This window comes from Natator depressus, chromosome 9 (assembly GCF_965152275.1).
Source record: "Natator depressus isolate rNatDep1 chromosome 9, rNatDep2.hap1, whole genome shotgun sequence".
Lineage (NCBI taxonomy): Eukaryota > Metazoa > Chordata > Testudines > Cheloniidae > Natator > Natator depressus.
The window spans coordinates 15,053,768-15,070,697 of NC_134242.1; positions in this window are offsets into that span (position 1 = coordinate 15,053,768).

Genomic DNA, 16,930 nt, shown 5'->3' on the forward strand with positions numbered 1-16,930 from the left:
CCACCCTAACTCCTGATGAGCTACTTTATTCTGCAGAAGTTGACATCCTTGTGTAGCTCATTTTGAAATTGTATCAAACCTGGGACATTTTAAGTCTAGAATGACCCAACTACAATGCTTCCATTGTGTGGAGACATTTGAAGGTATCACGACTTCTGCATGATACTTAGTGCAGTTTAGGTGTGGAATTCAGAGTTTATTGGACAGGAAAAAAGGTATTTTACTCTTAAATCTGTAGTTCTGTTGCAATAGGTGATCCCAGGCTTTTAATTTTAAAAAAAAAGTTCAATGAATTGCCAGCAGAGGGCACACTGGAAAGCAAGTGATGAATTAAAGCTCCCGATTGGGTGTTTTTGCCTTAAATGAAGAAAAGATGTTTTTAAAAAGACAATAGTACAAAAATGAAAGTGTGCTTACAGGAACTGAATTATTTATATGCAGGTCAGCTCAGTCTACTTCCTGACTCCCAAATGCTTCACTGGAATCCATGCTAATCCACTGTCTTTGTGCTGTGAGAGACCCACAGCCCTCTCCTCTCCCACTCACAACTGGACACACCTGCTGTGTTTTGCATACCACAAGATTCTTTTTCAGGAGAGCTAGTTGCGGTGGGTTTGGATTCTGACCTTGCAGACCAATTGACGGGGGAGGTGCATGTGTTCGAGTCTCACCTTTTGTTCGCTGCAGGCATCCCTGCATTTCTTTATTGCCGAGGGAAGGCTATTTCCCAGGACCAAAACAGGAATGAGCAAATTTAGGGCTAGATCCTCCAAATGAATAATAATACCTAGCTCTTAGCACTTTTCATCAGTGGATCAGAGGTCAGGATTATTACCTCTATTGTACAGATGGGGAAACTAAGGCACAGAAGGAGGAAGTGACTTGCCCAAGGTCACCCAGAAGCAGAGCCAGGACTAGAACCCAAGTTTCCTCAATCGTAGTCCAGTGCTCTAGCTAGTAAACAATGGGGCTATGTAGGGGCAAAGATATATCTCGATGGTTTCATTTGCAGAATCTAGCTTTAATGGTCTGCTGTGTCTGTCTCTAACAACGATGCCTAAGTGGGTGGAGGGCACAACAGCAATCTCTGTGCTCTAAGAAATGCTTCTTCCTCATGTTTGCAAATCATCCCAGATGAGTGGGAGAGGGATGTGGTACCCTAACTGTACTCCCCTAGTGTACTGGGAGGAGATACTGGGTTCATTGCTACACCAGGGGTGGGCAAACTACAGCCTGGGGTCCATATCCAGCCCTCCAGCCAGTTTAAACCGGCCCTCGAGCTCCTGCCAGGGAGCAGGGTCGGAGGCCGCTCCGCACATGTATGCAGAGGCTCCCAGAAGCAGCAGCGTGTCCCTCCTCCAGCTCCTATGCTTAGGGGCGCTGCCCCCGCCCCAAGCGCCACCCCAAAGCTCCCATTGACTGGGAACTGCAGCTAATGGGAGCTGCAGGGGAGGAGCCTGTGGACAGGGCAGTGCGCAGAGCCGCCTGGCCACACCTCCGCATAGAAGCCGGAGAGGGGACTTGCCGCTGCTTCTAGGAGGTGCTTCAGGTAAAGGCCACCTGGAGCCTGCACCCCTGACCCCCTCCCATGCCCCAAACCCCTGCCCTGATCCCTCTCCCGCACCCCAGCCCTCTGCCCCAGTCTGGAGCCCCCTCCCAAACTCTGAACCCCTTGGTCCCAGCCTGGAGCACCCTCCTACACCCCAAATCCCTCATCCCCACCCTCACCCCAGAGCCCGCACCTCCAGCCGGAGCCCTAGGCTCACGTTATGGCACTAAAATATAGCCCTATGGATGGTCCAGCTTGGGCTCCGAAGCCAGGGAGGGGATGGGTTTCACAGGCCAAGCTGGAATGTTTACACATCTATTTATAGCATTGTAGCATAAGCCTGAGTCTGCTGGCCCAGGTTCTGAGACTTGCTGCCACAGGTTTGTTCTGGCTATGCAGGCATATCCATTGTGGCTTCTGAGACAGAATTCCCCCTAGAGCCCCTCTGGGGGAATGCAGCTCCCTAAAAGGGCCAGTCTGTAAATTACAATGAATGAGAATGATGATATCTACCCTCCTTTGTGAAACACTTTGAGGCTGATGGGTGGAAAGTGGTAAAGAAGAGCCAAGTGTTGTTATTCTTTATTTTTTACTGGCCCAATAGTAAAGGTTTCTCACTACAGAGAAGGGGCTAGAGGCCATTGTGTTTTTACCAGCCATGTCATGGAGACTTGCTCTGAGCTGCGTTTCGAAGACACTCTGCTGTCTATACTAGCACTGTCATCATTGCTATTGCTGAGAGAGCTGCAATGGGTATAGTGAGATATGGGGACATCTTAAGAAAAAGCTCAAAGTAAAGACAGCCTAGGGGTACCATGATGGTTTAAAAATATCCCTGTCCATAATAGTACCACTATGCTGGAGAAAGGTCATCAAGCACAGAACCATGGCTGACAATCATTTTTGAGCCTGGTTGAAACGTGTATCAAGCCAAAGTAGGAACAGGCCCAAAGCTACAGACATGCCCAGCCTTTGGCCCTGGTCTACAGTAAACTATGTTTATATTATATAATCCATTTTATAACATGTTTTGTCCACATAAGCAGGGGAAAAAACTCTATAGCAGGGGTACAAATGTGTTTTCCTAGGGTTTTATACACACACAGGAAAACACATGTGTACTACCATGGAGTTTTTCCCCTTGCTTATGATGATAACAAATATTATAAAATAATAATTTGGTTTGTATTGTAGGCAGGAGGGACCTAGAGTTGGTTGCAAGCACAAGAGTCTAATTTGACAGTTCAGTCCTCTGTAATAGATGTTTGGCCTGCAAGACAGTCCTACATACAACATGTGATGCTGTATTTTTAGAGTTAAATCAGATAGTAGCTAAGAATGAATGCTGGGATATTTCAAATGTTTGTTGACTGCAAGCCAAAGTGACATTGCCTCCTTATGCATCTGCTGTCTGGAATGATTATGTTCTTTACACAGAGAAGAGACTAATTATGGAGTTTATTAAGCAGAAATAATAACCAGACTTCTGCTGCAGCCAGTCAAAATCAGTCAGTTCATCTCTGCAGAAAGCCATTGGAGTCTTCTGAAGAAATCTGCATGGAGTTGATGAGTCTCTAAGGTGCCACAAGTACTCCTTTTCTTTTTGCAAATACAGACTAACACGGCTGTTACTCTGAAACCTGACTTCATTATATGCTTCTTCCTACCTCCCACTGCACTCTTATGTCTCATCTATGTTATAGAGATACCGTGTTGCAGGATCTGATTACATCATGGTACCAACAGGTTTAAAATATGGTTTGGTCATCTTGTGTGAACAAGAGCAAGTCATGCTCCTAGATCGTGCTGAAGTCTTGAAGGCTTCCACATGTGCTTGCTTACTTTCCTGATCTCCTTTCAGGAAGAATGAGAAGTAGATCTACATAATGGCACAACATCCACAACACCACGCTATACCCATGCTGGGTCGCCTAGCTCAGCTTCTATAGTCACAGAAGCAGAGCAGGATTGTTCCACATATTTCTGTGGATTTATCCCCTATGTACCTAGAGTAGGCAAGATCAGAGACAGGACCCACAATGTGAAGTGACCAGTTTAGTTGCACTGTCGAAGGGAAGGGGTGAAATGCAAGAAGCAGGAAACCAATAGCCGATGTGGGGAAGAATATATTTAAAAAAAATTAAGTTACTAGTTATCTAACGTTAACAACAATAACCACAAAAGGAATAAAATTTATATAGAGCCAAGTCTTACTGATATAGTAGTACAGATCTGGAATAACTTCATTAAGATTAACAGAGAGCTTGTCTACATGATGCATTAGTCTGCACTAGCGAGATGTGAATTCTAGTGTGCACTAGCATGTTTCACACAAGCTGTCCTGCATGGACCCTGCTGGTGTGCACAAAAAGTTCCCTTGTGTGTGTTAATGTAGTTCTGTTTCAAGTGCTAGTGCACACTAGAATTCACACCCCTCTGGTGTGGATTAATGCACTGTATCACACCTCAGATGACTCAGACTCATAGACTTTAAGGTCAGAAGGAACTATCAGACTCAGGGCTTCTGTTCTAGTGTCACTCTCTGGTTCTCATGTGCTAGCACAATTCTTGTATGTTTGGGTCTCCTAGGGACTATTTAAATCTACATGAAAGAAAACATTTGTTTGCATTAGGCTTTGTAACATACACAGCCCTACCCCCATCCCTTCTCCTTTTCGTCTTTTCTTTAACACTAACATTTTGATTCAAAACTTCTTTTTGATGTCACTTTACTGTGATTCTACCCTAAGACTCTGGGAATGGGTGACAGGGGATGGATCACTTGATGATTATCTGTTCATTCCCCTGGGAACACCTGGCATTGGCCACTGTCAGAAGACAGGATACTGGACTAGATGGACCTTTGGTCTGACCCAGTATGGCTGTTCTTAAGACAAAGACTATGGGGAAAGGGCACCTTCTTGCTAGTCAGACTTGTACCCCTGTGTATCTGCTGACTTTAGTGAGAAAACTAAATGTTTAATGATTTTTTTAAATCTGTTAGCCATGCAGAGCCAACATTGTTGGATTCTCTTCCTCGGTATGCATTGTTTACTAAATGCCAATCAGCTGAAGACAATGGGATTACACAGATGTCAGTTTATCATTGGTGATGATGAATGGAATCTATCTTGATTCAAACACCCAAGCATGAGTTTGCAGAGCTGGAAGCTGGAAAGAACTTTTTATGTGTAAATGAAGTACATTTGATACAGAAATCATTGAGACCTATTAGCTAAAAGGATCTGCAAATATATTTTTATAGTCACTTTTCAGACTAGTAACATTTTAAGCTAAACTAAATGCTATTCTTCCTATGAATAGCTAATCACCCCCCTCCAAAGTGTCTGTATCAAGTTTCAATAACCTTGAGACCTTTGCTATGCAGGAAGATAAGCATCTGATAGAGGGAAAAGAGCTTGTAAATGCAACAGTTACTATAATGCAAAATCTTTGGGCCAGATCCTTAGCTGATATAAACCAGCATAGATCCACTAACTTTCATAATAACTACCTAACTTTTATAGCACTTTTCATCAGTAAATATTAAAGAGCCTTACAGCAGGAGAGTGGGGTGGGGGGAGAGAATACCTGGATTTGTGCTGGAAATGGCCCACCTTGATTATCATACACATTGTAAGGAGAGTGATCACTTTAGATAAGCTATTACCAGCAGGAGAGTGGGGTGGGGGGAGAGAAAACCTTTTGTAGTGGTAAACACCTATTTTTTCACGGTCTGTGTGTACAAAAATATCCTCACTGCATTTTCCATTTTTATGCATCCGATGAAGTGAGCTGTAGCTCACGAAAGCTTATGCTCAAATAAATTGGTTAGTCTCTAAGGTGCCACAAGTACTTCTTTTCTTTTTGCGAATACAGACTAACACGGCTGCTACTCTGAAACCTTACAGAGAAGGGCAGTAACATTTTCTCCATTTTACAGATGGGGAAACGGAGGCACAGAGAAGTGAAGTGACTTGCCCAGGATCACCTAGCAGGCCAGAGCCACAAACAGAACCCACATTTCCACAGTTCCAGTCCAATGCTCCTTCCAACTAGGCTATGCTGCCTCTAGGACCTAGAGCTACCCTATCTACACCAGCAGAGGTGGTGTTCACCTTTGTATTTGATTAACTCAACTGTTGCTCCTTCAGCTACTGGGATGGGGAATTCCACAGTCTCAGGTAGCATCTAATTTCCTGATAACTGTTCCCTGAACTGGTGCCAAGTTTTGTAGTACTCACCAGGAAAAGAAAACTCCCTCAGAAAACAATGGGAGTGTAGACTTCGTTAGGGCTGTGAAAGAGTGCAGAACTGGGCTTACTAGCTTCACAGACATAAAACCACACTCATTCAATTGAAAATATATGGTTTATGCGCAAAAAGTTACAGTTCACATTAGGGTCAATATTTCTTATTCAAGCAAGTATTTTGGTAGTTATGTGTTAAGTTTGCCACCATGGAGGTGGCTTTGTAGTTAGCACACTATGCCAGCGAGAGAGAGAGACAGGATCAGTTCCCAGAGAGTCTCTTACAACCTTTGAGGTAGGTAAACTGAAGCACAGGGAGGTTAAGGCCAAAACTTTCAGACCTTGACTCATATAGGGATCTTTGGTAAGCCATCCATTATAGAAATGGGGTGGGGCGGTGGAGGTGGGGGAAGAAACAGAAGCCCTGACTCCGAGTTGCATGCCCAAACTACTAGTCTTGCTTTAACACTGCCAACCATGTTATTACACATGCTGTGAGAATTTAAATAGAAATGAGCCATGTTAGTTCAGTGAACTTTGGGTATTAATGTGCTTGACAATGTTCACAGATCTATGATTAGGACAGTAGGTAAGAGAAACACACTGACTTCTTTTTAACTTGCGATAACCCGTGATCTTTGGTGTTGCCAGAACCAAAATATTGCTCTGAAAGTTGATCAGGGAATGACATGGCAGCTTCTCATTAATCAAAAAAGTTTACAAGTCTTGGGTCAGATTCCCAGCTGGTGTAAGTCAGTATAGATTTACTGCAGTCAGGGGAGCTATGCTTATTTGAACCAGCTGAGGACCTGGCCTCTTTTCTATTAAGCAAAAGAATATTTGTTAATATAGCGTTAAGTTTCAGTTTCCCAAGTCTAAGTTAGTTTTACTCATGTTTTCTCAGTGACAGCATGAGCAATCAGGATTAATAAACAAACCACTGTGGGGAGTTACACCCAGCTCTGTGTCGAGTCTCTGCACTCTGGTAAAGATTATTGGTAAAACATCTCAATTGTTGCCAGTATTGCAGAAAACAAGTTGTTTTCAAGTAAATCAAAAATAAGAGAAAATACTACAGATAAAGAACAACTTGGAGCTCTTCTTTCCATGTTGAATGCAAGCCTGTAAAAGTATGCCCATAAGAAAAACTTTAACACTGAAATTGAGGCAGCAGGCACATCAGTGGTCTGAAAATATACTTATTGCCCATCCATAACACTACAATTAAAAGGTTAGAAATGCAGGAAATGTTGTCTTACAGTTGCACTTGTAGTTAGGATGTTTGGTTCTAGTTTACATTTTGCCTCATGGAGATGCCAGCCTGTCATGTTCCTTTCTTCACACATCAGAATCCAAATCCTTCCTGTATTATTGGATGTCACTTAGGGCCTGAACAAAACTCGGCCATCCCCATCTATCCTGGGCCACTCTTTGTGCATAAGGTATTGAAAATGAGCACCACAGACCTTGGTTCTATAGTTTATCATATTCATACATGCCTCCTGTCCCAAATGTGACTTTGTTCTTTCCATGTAAGTGCTGTGTTTCCATGCTCTAGGAGTAGGTTTTCTATATGGAGATGTTTTGTGCTGCAACACAGAATCACAGGGCTCAAACCTGCAAGGTGTTGAGTACTTCTGTAGGTCTTTAATGAAAGGGTGGGGACTGACAGACTTCACTAGATTTGTTTAATCTTTATCTATTTCTTTGTAAGATTCTTTACTGTTTACTCGGATGATAAAGGACAATAGGCACTGTGCTATTAAGATTAAAGCATTCTAGTTTTTTAGGGTCACTGATAAAAGTAAAAAGCCAATGGTTATAGATAAGGTAGTATGAGTTTGATTCTCAGACCATCACTACAGGGGCAAAGTCAGTAGTTTGGATGCCTTGTTTGAAAACTCTGCATTTCCTAGCTTTCCAACTTAATTTAAACAAAGTTTTGTGTGAGAATTTCCTTAGTTTTTAAATAACTGACTTGGGAATGGAGAGCAAAGGAGCTTTGCACAGCAAACCCCTATCTGATTTCCCAAGGTTTGCAGGAGGGGACCTTCACTAATGCCACTCTCCTTCTGAATTTTAAAGATGCATAGAAAGAAGTTCCAACTGGCTAAATGCATCAGCCACTTAGGGAACCTTAAATAAAAGGTATCAAGGGACAGCCAGTCTGGTTAGGGATGTGTAAATAATTCAGTTCTGACCTCGAATGCTCTCAGTCAGCCTTGCTTTGAGTTTGACCCAAAAAATCAGCAGTAATTCTAATTTCATGAACTTTTCATCACAGATTGCAACCTTATTTATAGGCATTTCTATAGCCCTCTACACTATAGTTTCCAACTCAGGATAGCCACACATTATGAAGCTTCTTTGTGCTGCTGTATTTTAGGTTCAAACTACGTTCATTTGGAAAAAAAAAAAATCTCACATTATTTTCCTATCTGGCCACATCTCCCCTTTTTCTCCTTCTGAAGCTGGGCATATGATTTACTCTTTCCAATTAATTTGGAATCTTGAGAAAGAAACCTGCATCTATCAAATCTAATAGCACAGATAGATCTGCAGAGGATTAGCAATATGAAGAATAATACTGTCAGCACAGAATGATATTTCTTTGTAAGTTTGCTACAGTTATTCTCTTAATTGTGTTTTCCAATTTAATTCTAGTAGCCAAAGGCTCAATGCACAAGAAGGCAAATAAAAAAAAAAAAAAAAAGGGGGGATAATTGGCCTGTCCTAGTGCCTCTTTTCAATATAAATCAAGCTGACTGTGGATTTTAAACATGATTTGAGCCAACAGAACACTTGGAGCCATTTAATTCACTAAAGGTTTTGCTAAAATTAATTTCACACAGGAGGGTAGAAAGGCAGGTCTAGGAAATGAAGTCAAATGGTGTCAGAATGAGGCTGTACCCATAACAGCCTCTTTCATACTAACATCTGACAAAAGTACAGGAAGACTTGTCAGCAGGCAGGTCGAGGAGGAATAAGACATCTTGCATCAGCCTGATCAAGTTCCCCTTTTATTTCCTGCTCTTATCCCTGCTCTTGAATTTGCATAATAAGAGTTTCTTCTGTGAGAAGAGGAGCAGGTGTAAAGGCTTTTTAAAAGCTAGTTACTGCACAGGTCAGAGTAAAGTTACATGTTTATTAGTCATGTGTTTGTCATCAGTGCTGGAGCTTCTTGCAGGTGTGATCTGCTGCACCATTGCAGATCTGTATTGACTTCAATGGCGTTCATGCAGGCTCAGCAGTCTACCTGCACATAAGGGGTTACGGGCTCCTGGCCTTAGAATGCAAGCCCTCCAGGCACATATTGGGGCTCCAGTCCTGAATGGAGCATGTGGATGCTACCATAATAATGCACGTACACAGTAGAGTGGAGTCACCAACTAGCATCAAAGCTTCTTAAATTGTGTGATGATCAAAGAGCACACTGCTGTATGTACTAGGTCTCCTCCTTGTATATATTCAAGGTTCTATTTGTGTTAGAAGATGTAGTAAATACTCACTCTTTTACTTTTGTTAGTATTACAGAGTCTATACAGCTACGGGAGAAGGACCTTGATTCTTTCCAGGCTTACACATTAGCAGCAGAATGATGGAAGGCAGCACCGATATCAGACCCAAAACACCATCCCACACATACTTAAAGCAAAAAGCATCAGCTGTAAACTATAATCATTTGTGGATATTTCAGATAAGGGAGGCCTTTTCAGGCTAAGGCCATGTCTACACTATGGGGACTATAGAAACAGTTACAGCACCATAGCTAGACCAGCATAACCTCAAATCATAGACACAGCCTACAGTGACAAAAAGATCCCCCCCCCCCCCAATCTCTGTAGGCCACCTTACAGAGCAACAGTAGCTCGATCAACAGAAGCATCCTTCTGTCACAGATATATCTACACCAGATGTTAGGTTGGCATAGCTACAGGGCTCAGGAGTGGGATTTTTCAGACCCTTGAGCACTGTAGCTATGTCAATCTAAGATTTAAGTGTAGACTAGGCTTAAGAGCTTGTCTACATGGAGAAATTAAACAGCATAGCTATTGTCAAATAGTAATTCCATGATAGCTACACTGCTATAACTCCCTTATGGGGATACTATTCTGGAATAAAAATTACTTTATTCCAGAATACCTACTCTGGAGTAAAGTCACTTTTATTTCTGACTGAAGTGTCCACGTGGAGGAGTTCTACTGCCAGCACTATAAAAAGTCAGGGCTTGCTTACACAGGAAAAGTCAAAGCAAAAAGAAAAACCATTAATGCTTTACAGAGACAAGGTGGGTGCGGTAATCTCTTTTATTTGGCCAACTTCTGCTTGCAAGAGACAAGCTTTTGGGCTTATACAGCGCTCTTCCTCATGTCTGGACAGATATTAAAAGATATTATCTCATCCACCTGGTCTCTCTAGTATCCTGGGGCCAACATGGCTACAACACTGCATACAATTAATGCTTTACAGCAGCCCGGTCTTAAATAGCAATGAAGCAAACACTGTTATCTGAAGCGAACCTTCTCAAGGTCTATGGCAGCCAAGAACTGCTCTCCCTCACAGGCAGAAAGAGTTCTAACCATGCTAAAGGCTATCTTACTACTAAGGGAAGATCCTCTAAGGATGAAACTTGCCTCAGTACCCAGGGTAAGCTTCACCCTTACAGAGAACATCCTTCCCTCAGCCAATCCTCTGCCTTCTATAGGGCTACTTTTTCTAGCATCGGCTGGGTCACATGCTTCTTCCTACTCTCTACATTAGCCTCTTTAATTCTCAGGTGCACATGTGTAATCACCACACCATTGTACAGTAAATTTAGTTTTCAGTAAAGGCAATGCCTCCCCTCCACTCCACACATTCATGTCTTTCCTGTAGGTCAGAAGTGGTTGTGTAAAAGATTAAATTCAGATCTTCCATATTTATTCAGTGATTTTATAAGACTTCCTCAGTTGGCAAGTCAAGACAAGATTTTTTTTCTACCTGCCAGCACTACAAGCGGAGTCTGGTATCTGAAAATCAGGCTGAGTTCCTTCTGCACTGTGCATCACCAATATTGAACTGAAGTGGAGGAACCGGTAGGGCTAAAGCAGCATGACCAAGAATGGAGTTGATCTATTCCAGCCTTTTAATACTTTTGACCTTTTTTTTGCATTTGAAAAGAACCAGATTTCACCAACAGCATACCACAAGTGTGCCCCTAAGACCAGTACTTCCCCCACCCAACCTTCTATAAACTACTCTATCTGAGCCTTGCTGGTGACCAGAGACTCTAGAATTAGAACACAGCTAACAATTCTGTTGATATTGCCAGAGTCAGAGTACAATGCAGCTCCCTCTTCTGCGGCTATACAAATTTGGCACTATATTCAGAAGGCACCTCAAGCTGGACAGGAACGGAGACACCTAAAGAAGAGTTTTAAGATGGGGAGGACAGAACAGATCCTCTCATGGAGGAGATAGGAAAGATCTAGGCTGGGAACAAAGTCTCAGGTCCCCTAACTCCAAATCCATGGCCCTAGCAAAGAGCAGAAACAATGTAAGAATCCATGAGGGCTGTTTGGCGATGATGCTGTCTGCCTACATAGATGCGAGAGTGAGAGGGGGAGAATATTACAGTTTTATTAGGAGTATAGCTCAGTAAGAGCCTCTGTTAAATTTAAACCCAAAGAGGCAAAGCAAAGACAACATAAGAACTCCTCTCTCATGGGCTTTTGAAATTGTACTATATGTTGTTTGGATTTCATGGAAGTCTGAATAAGCGCCTTATACAAGTTTTCAGCTTGCACTGAATTGAAAAACTTTTATATTGGTTATTAAAAATTACTTAAGACAGACAATCTTATAAAATGTAAGGAAGACGTTTGCCAAGGAGATTTGCAGACCAAGTTCATGCCAGGTGAAACTACACTGGAATTGCATCAGGGATTAATTTAATCATGTACGTTTAAACTAAGTCAGAGAAAGGGTTGGCTGACGCAGCCGTCACCATGATGACATTCCAGATGTGGCATCCTGCCAAGCACGGCTCAAGATTGCTATTTTAGTTTATGTTGATGTGAGCAATATTGGTACACAGATATTATAATTTACACCTAAATCTCTGTATATACAGAACCATGTGAAGAAAAAAAAAAGATGCAGTTGACCTCTTTAAAAAGCAGACACACACATCGAAGTATCATTAAGTAGGTAGAAAGTGCTGAGTTACCTGTAGTGCTTTGCAGACATTAATTCTTCCCAAGCCGCCTGTGAGTGAGTAAGGTTTCAGAGTAACAGCCGTGTTAGTCTGTATTCGCAAAAAGAAAAGGAGGACTTGTGGCACCTTAGAGACTAACCAATTTATTTGAGCATGAGCTTTCGTGAGTTACAGCTCACTTCATCGGATGCATACTGTTCCACAATTTGGAAGCTCCTGGCTCTTAGCCCAGTTCTTGGACCACGCCCCTCAGTAAACCAGTTATTAACTCTCGGACGTGAAAGGCGGGATTTTGATGCAAATCTGATCCTCAGACCCAAAAGAAGAAAGTGGAGAGGCCACCTACCAATAATTTATAAGAGTTTGATGGTGACTTGAACTGTCCCCAGCACAAGGGAATAAGATCCTTACGTGGGCTACCCAGAGCATGAGTTGGGTAGTGAGCAGCCTGAAATGGGGATTTGTTTGTTTTAAATATCAAGCCTTTAAAAGGTTCAGGCTGGAGAAAGTCTGGTTTGCCCAAAGCACATGAGAATCTCATTGCAAATTTTCTTGGTTGCAATAAGGTGCAGCTATTGATCATGGTTCATGTTGTTGCTGTGCTGGAAAGGTAGGTTTGGCAGTACACCAGAAATAAAGATCCAGCTGAGAATGCAGGGTTGTAAGAGCCCAAAGACAACAGGATCAACCCTAATCCCATATGCTCAGATAGGAGTTTTGCATGAAGAGCAAAAGCAGCAGTTGATGCCAATGAGAGTTATGGATATGCACCAAGAAAAGCAAAGGGCATGCTGAACATTACTAATTGGAGATGAACCCCTTCTTAATACATACCATGGCTGGAATCACAGTTGATATCATATGTCAAAAAACCCTATAAAAATACAGGCCATTATTAACAACATCATGGGTCATACAGTGGTGGTGTCAGGCAAGAGTCTGGGTCATAGAGTGGTGGTATCAGGAATGCCTTTGGAGAGGAAGGGCAATCTGGTGTCTCAATTCACAGTCTATCCTCTAATCCACATTACAAGCCAGGTGCACTCCCTGTAGGTCTCTTGCCTTCACCTCCCTGGGGCGAAATGTCATGATTCTCACCCTCAGACCAGGATACTAGGCCACAGTCCCCTATGTGAGGCCTCAACAGGCCCAACTGGGTTCAAGTCCTCCAATTCTTCTCTCTCGGAACTGTGACCAGTGTCAACGTGGTGACATAAAACAGCTTTTTTCAAAGCAAAGTATGATTTAATCTCAACGATCGATATCAAAGCCTAACACAACAGCCCGCATACATCTGTCTTAGCTTGTCCAAACGCCCCCTTCTTCTGGAACTGGAATTCAGTCTGCTTCCCCTTGTCTGTGTCTCCTCCTCCGAAAATAGGATTTTATTTACTTTAGTTCTTTGTTTTCCTTTTCCTGCCTGAATTTCCTCCTCCCCTGCACCAGCTGGGTGGCGGGGGGCATTTGAACTCAACCTGGTCCAGAGACAAGCTTCAAAGGGATTGACAACTTCATTGTTCCTTATTTGTGAGTGAGGCGATCTCAGGGGTGGGCAACTATGGCCCAGGGGCCACATCCGGCCCTCCAGACGTTTTAATCTGGTCCTCGAGCTCCTGCCAGGGAGTGGGGTCTGGGGCTTGCCCCGCTCCACGCAGCTCCCAGAAGCAGTGGCATGACCCCCCTCTGGCTCCTACGTGTAGGGGCAGCCAAGGGGCTCTGCACGCTGCCCCCGCAGCTCCCAATGTCCAGGAACTGCGTCCAATGGGAGCTGCAGGGGTGGCGCCTGAGGACAGGGCAGCACGCAGACCCACCTGGCCGCGCCTCCACTTAGGAGCCGGAGGGGTGACATGTTGCTTCTGGGAGCTGCTTGAGGTAAGCGCCGCCCAGAGCCTGCACCCCTGGCCCACTCCTGCATCCTAACCCCTTACCCCAGCCATGATCCTCCTCCCACCCTCCGAACCCCTCAGTCCCACCCTGGAGCACTCTCCTCCACCCCCAACCCCTCATCCCCAGCCCCACCCCAGAGCCCGCACCCTCAGCCGGAGCCCCCTCCTGCACCCAAAACTCATTTCTGGCCCCACCCCAGAGCTCGCACCTCACCCCCTCCTGCACCCCAACCCCCAATTTCCTGAACATTCATGGCCTGCCATGTAATTTCCATACCCAGATGTGGCCTTCAGGCCAAAAAGTTTGGCAACTCCTGGGCTATCTGAAATTAATAATCTCTTTGCCTGCCAGGTGCTGTATGCTTCTGTTGGAATTGCCTCCTTTGTAATCATACCAGCACAAACACGAGTAGATAATAGATAGTATTTATAAAATGCCAGGACATTAAGAATGTAGAAGATGCCAGTATAGACAAAGAAATGGCTATTTAAAAGATGCACACTGATCTCCAAATGAGCATCAGTTTCTTGGGATATACTTTCAAGTGTAACAAAAGTGCACTTAGAAACAGCACTTGCCCCTTGTCACACAGGGGTTGCAATGGTAAGTGCATCTTTAAAGAAACTGGAGAGAAGAAAATCTAGTTGTGTAAAAATCTATGCAATTTGTTGGCCTTTGATATTGTACTTGTCTTCTCAAGCACGTTCTCCCAGCTAGGGTAATCTTGAGAGAAGAGACAATACTGATAATATTTCAGTCTGGTTCTATAATAGCACCCTCATTTGCTTCTGTTACATCTGTAATTTAAGTGAAACCTATATATCCATCAGCTATGAAGCAGAACATGCACCCTTGGGAACACAATGGGCCAGATGGTGAATCCCTTGCTCACACTAGTTACTCACGTGAGTTGTTCCATTCACTTCAACTGATGAAAATGAGAGGAGAATCAGGTCCAAGGATTCCACGTGTACCTTATTTTAAGAGTAAATTGTACTTTACAATTACCTCATTTAATTAGAAGTTATGGCACTTTCTCTGTCTCCTCATGATCTTCGTATTAGGACACAAAGGATGTTTTTTCCCTTCCCCCACTTAGCAGCCATCTTTCAGAAATGGGGGGGTGTCAAGTTTTAACATCTGCTGAGGTGCTGGCCCAGTGTTTCCAAAGTGTTTTAAGGTCCTAAAATAAGAGAGAAGATGTTCAGAAATGACTATTTTGGTATGGTCAGCCAGGCTTTTCCTTATTTTATTGGACCAACTTCTGTTCGTGAAAAAGACAAGCTTTTGAGCTACAGAGAGCTCTTCTTCAGGTCTGGCTCTTTACCATGACCCCATTTAATTTGAGAGTGCGCCACAAAACTTCTATCTCCTCATGATCTTATCCCAGACCTAGAGATGAAATCAGTGCTGCTTGAAAGCATGTCTCTTGGACCAACACAAGTTGGTCCAATAAAAGATATTACCTCACCCACCTTGTCTCAGTGATATGGAACAACTGAGACGCAGAATCCATGATTTCTCCTTCTATTCCCCTAAGGAAGGAATGTTTCAGGTCCAGTCAGAGTTCCTCAGAACCACAAAAGAAATCTCCAAAAATCTGTATCCTCCAAATTCTATAAGAAGGTTAAAACAAATATAGAATTTAAAGAAAATTAGAACTGCTCTAGGACTCGTCCATAAGGTGTCTGAGGCATGATTAGTCACAAGGGCAAAAAAGGATTTTTAATTGCAGTTTGTAAGGACAGTTTCCATTTGAGAGAAATATTCCTACATTTGAAACTTTTTGCTAGCAGCAAGAAAACCCTTTAGAAACAAGAGAGATACTTCTTTCTTTCAAGGCTCTTTCAGCAGACTCTCAGTTACAATTCCCTGCCTTAGTGGAGACAAGGCCTCGTAGTGTCACCGGGAAACAAACTAGGCAAGGTCAGCCCTGGTTGGGGGGAATATAATGTTGACTTCAGCTAGCTATCTTGCTGTTCAACTTACAGCTGCCTTGTCTCCACTAGGATTTGACAGCAAGATAACTGTGGCACGTTAGTTATCTTGTTGTAAAAAGAAAGATACATACCTTTGGGACAGTGGAGACAGACGAATTCTCACTGGGGTCAAATAGTGTGGATACCTACATTTAAATATCATGGGATAAAGACCACATATTGCTACATTCCCAGTACATTTCACAGTTGACATAGACTGCAGATTAATGATCACCACATGTGGTCACCCTGGCCCCAATCCACAGAGGTATTTAGGTGCATCATCATACAACCCAGATTTAGGCACTTAAGTCCTAGTTTTAGGCTCCAGTGCAATCCACAAAATTTGCAGCAAACCCTTTATGCACCTAAACTCACTTGGGCAACTCAGATTTCATGGTAGAATTTCCCCCAGTGCCTAAATTTCTGCCTCTGGGCATGCACACTGCTGCCTCCTTCTAAGTGTCCAATTGTCTATCTTCCATAGCGATTCACAGACAGACGAATGTCTATCTTGCATGCAGAGGAAGGCATGCTCAGAGGCTGCTTACTAAACTGGGTCCCATTCATAATCTGGCAAGAGGAAGTGCTCATGTTACAGCTTGTATCCCAGTGGTTAAAGCATTCCCCTAGGATGTGGGAGACCCAGGTTCAGTTTCCCCCTCTGCCTGATGGGGAGAAAGAACAGTGGTCTCCCATGTCTCAGGAGAATGCTCTAACCACTGGGCTATGGGATGTTCTAATATGGGGCTCACTAAGTCTCTCTCCTTGAAACTGTTCCACTGTGGAGCAATAACGAACGAGTGACTGGAGCAGGGGGACTGGACCCTGCTGTCTCCCACCTCCCGGGTGGGTGCCCTAAACAACAACAGAGTCAATCTCTCACCCCCAACGACTGTTCCACTGTGGATTAATACTTTCATAGCCATTGGGTGGGAAAGAGTGTGATTCTACATGCATCCGATGAAGTGAGCTGTAGCTCATGAAAGCTTATGCTCAAATAAATTTGTTAGTCTCTAAGGTGCCACAAGTCCTCCTTTTCTTTTTGCGTATACAGACTAACACGGCT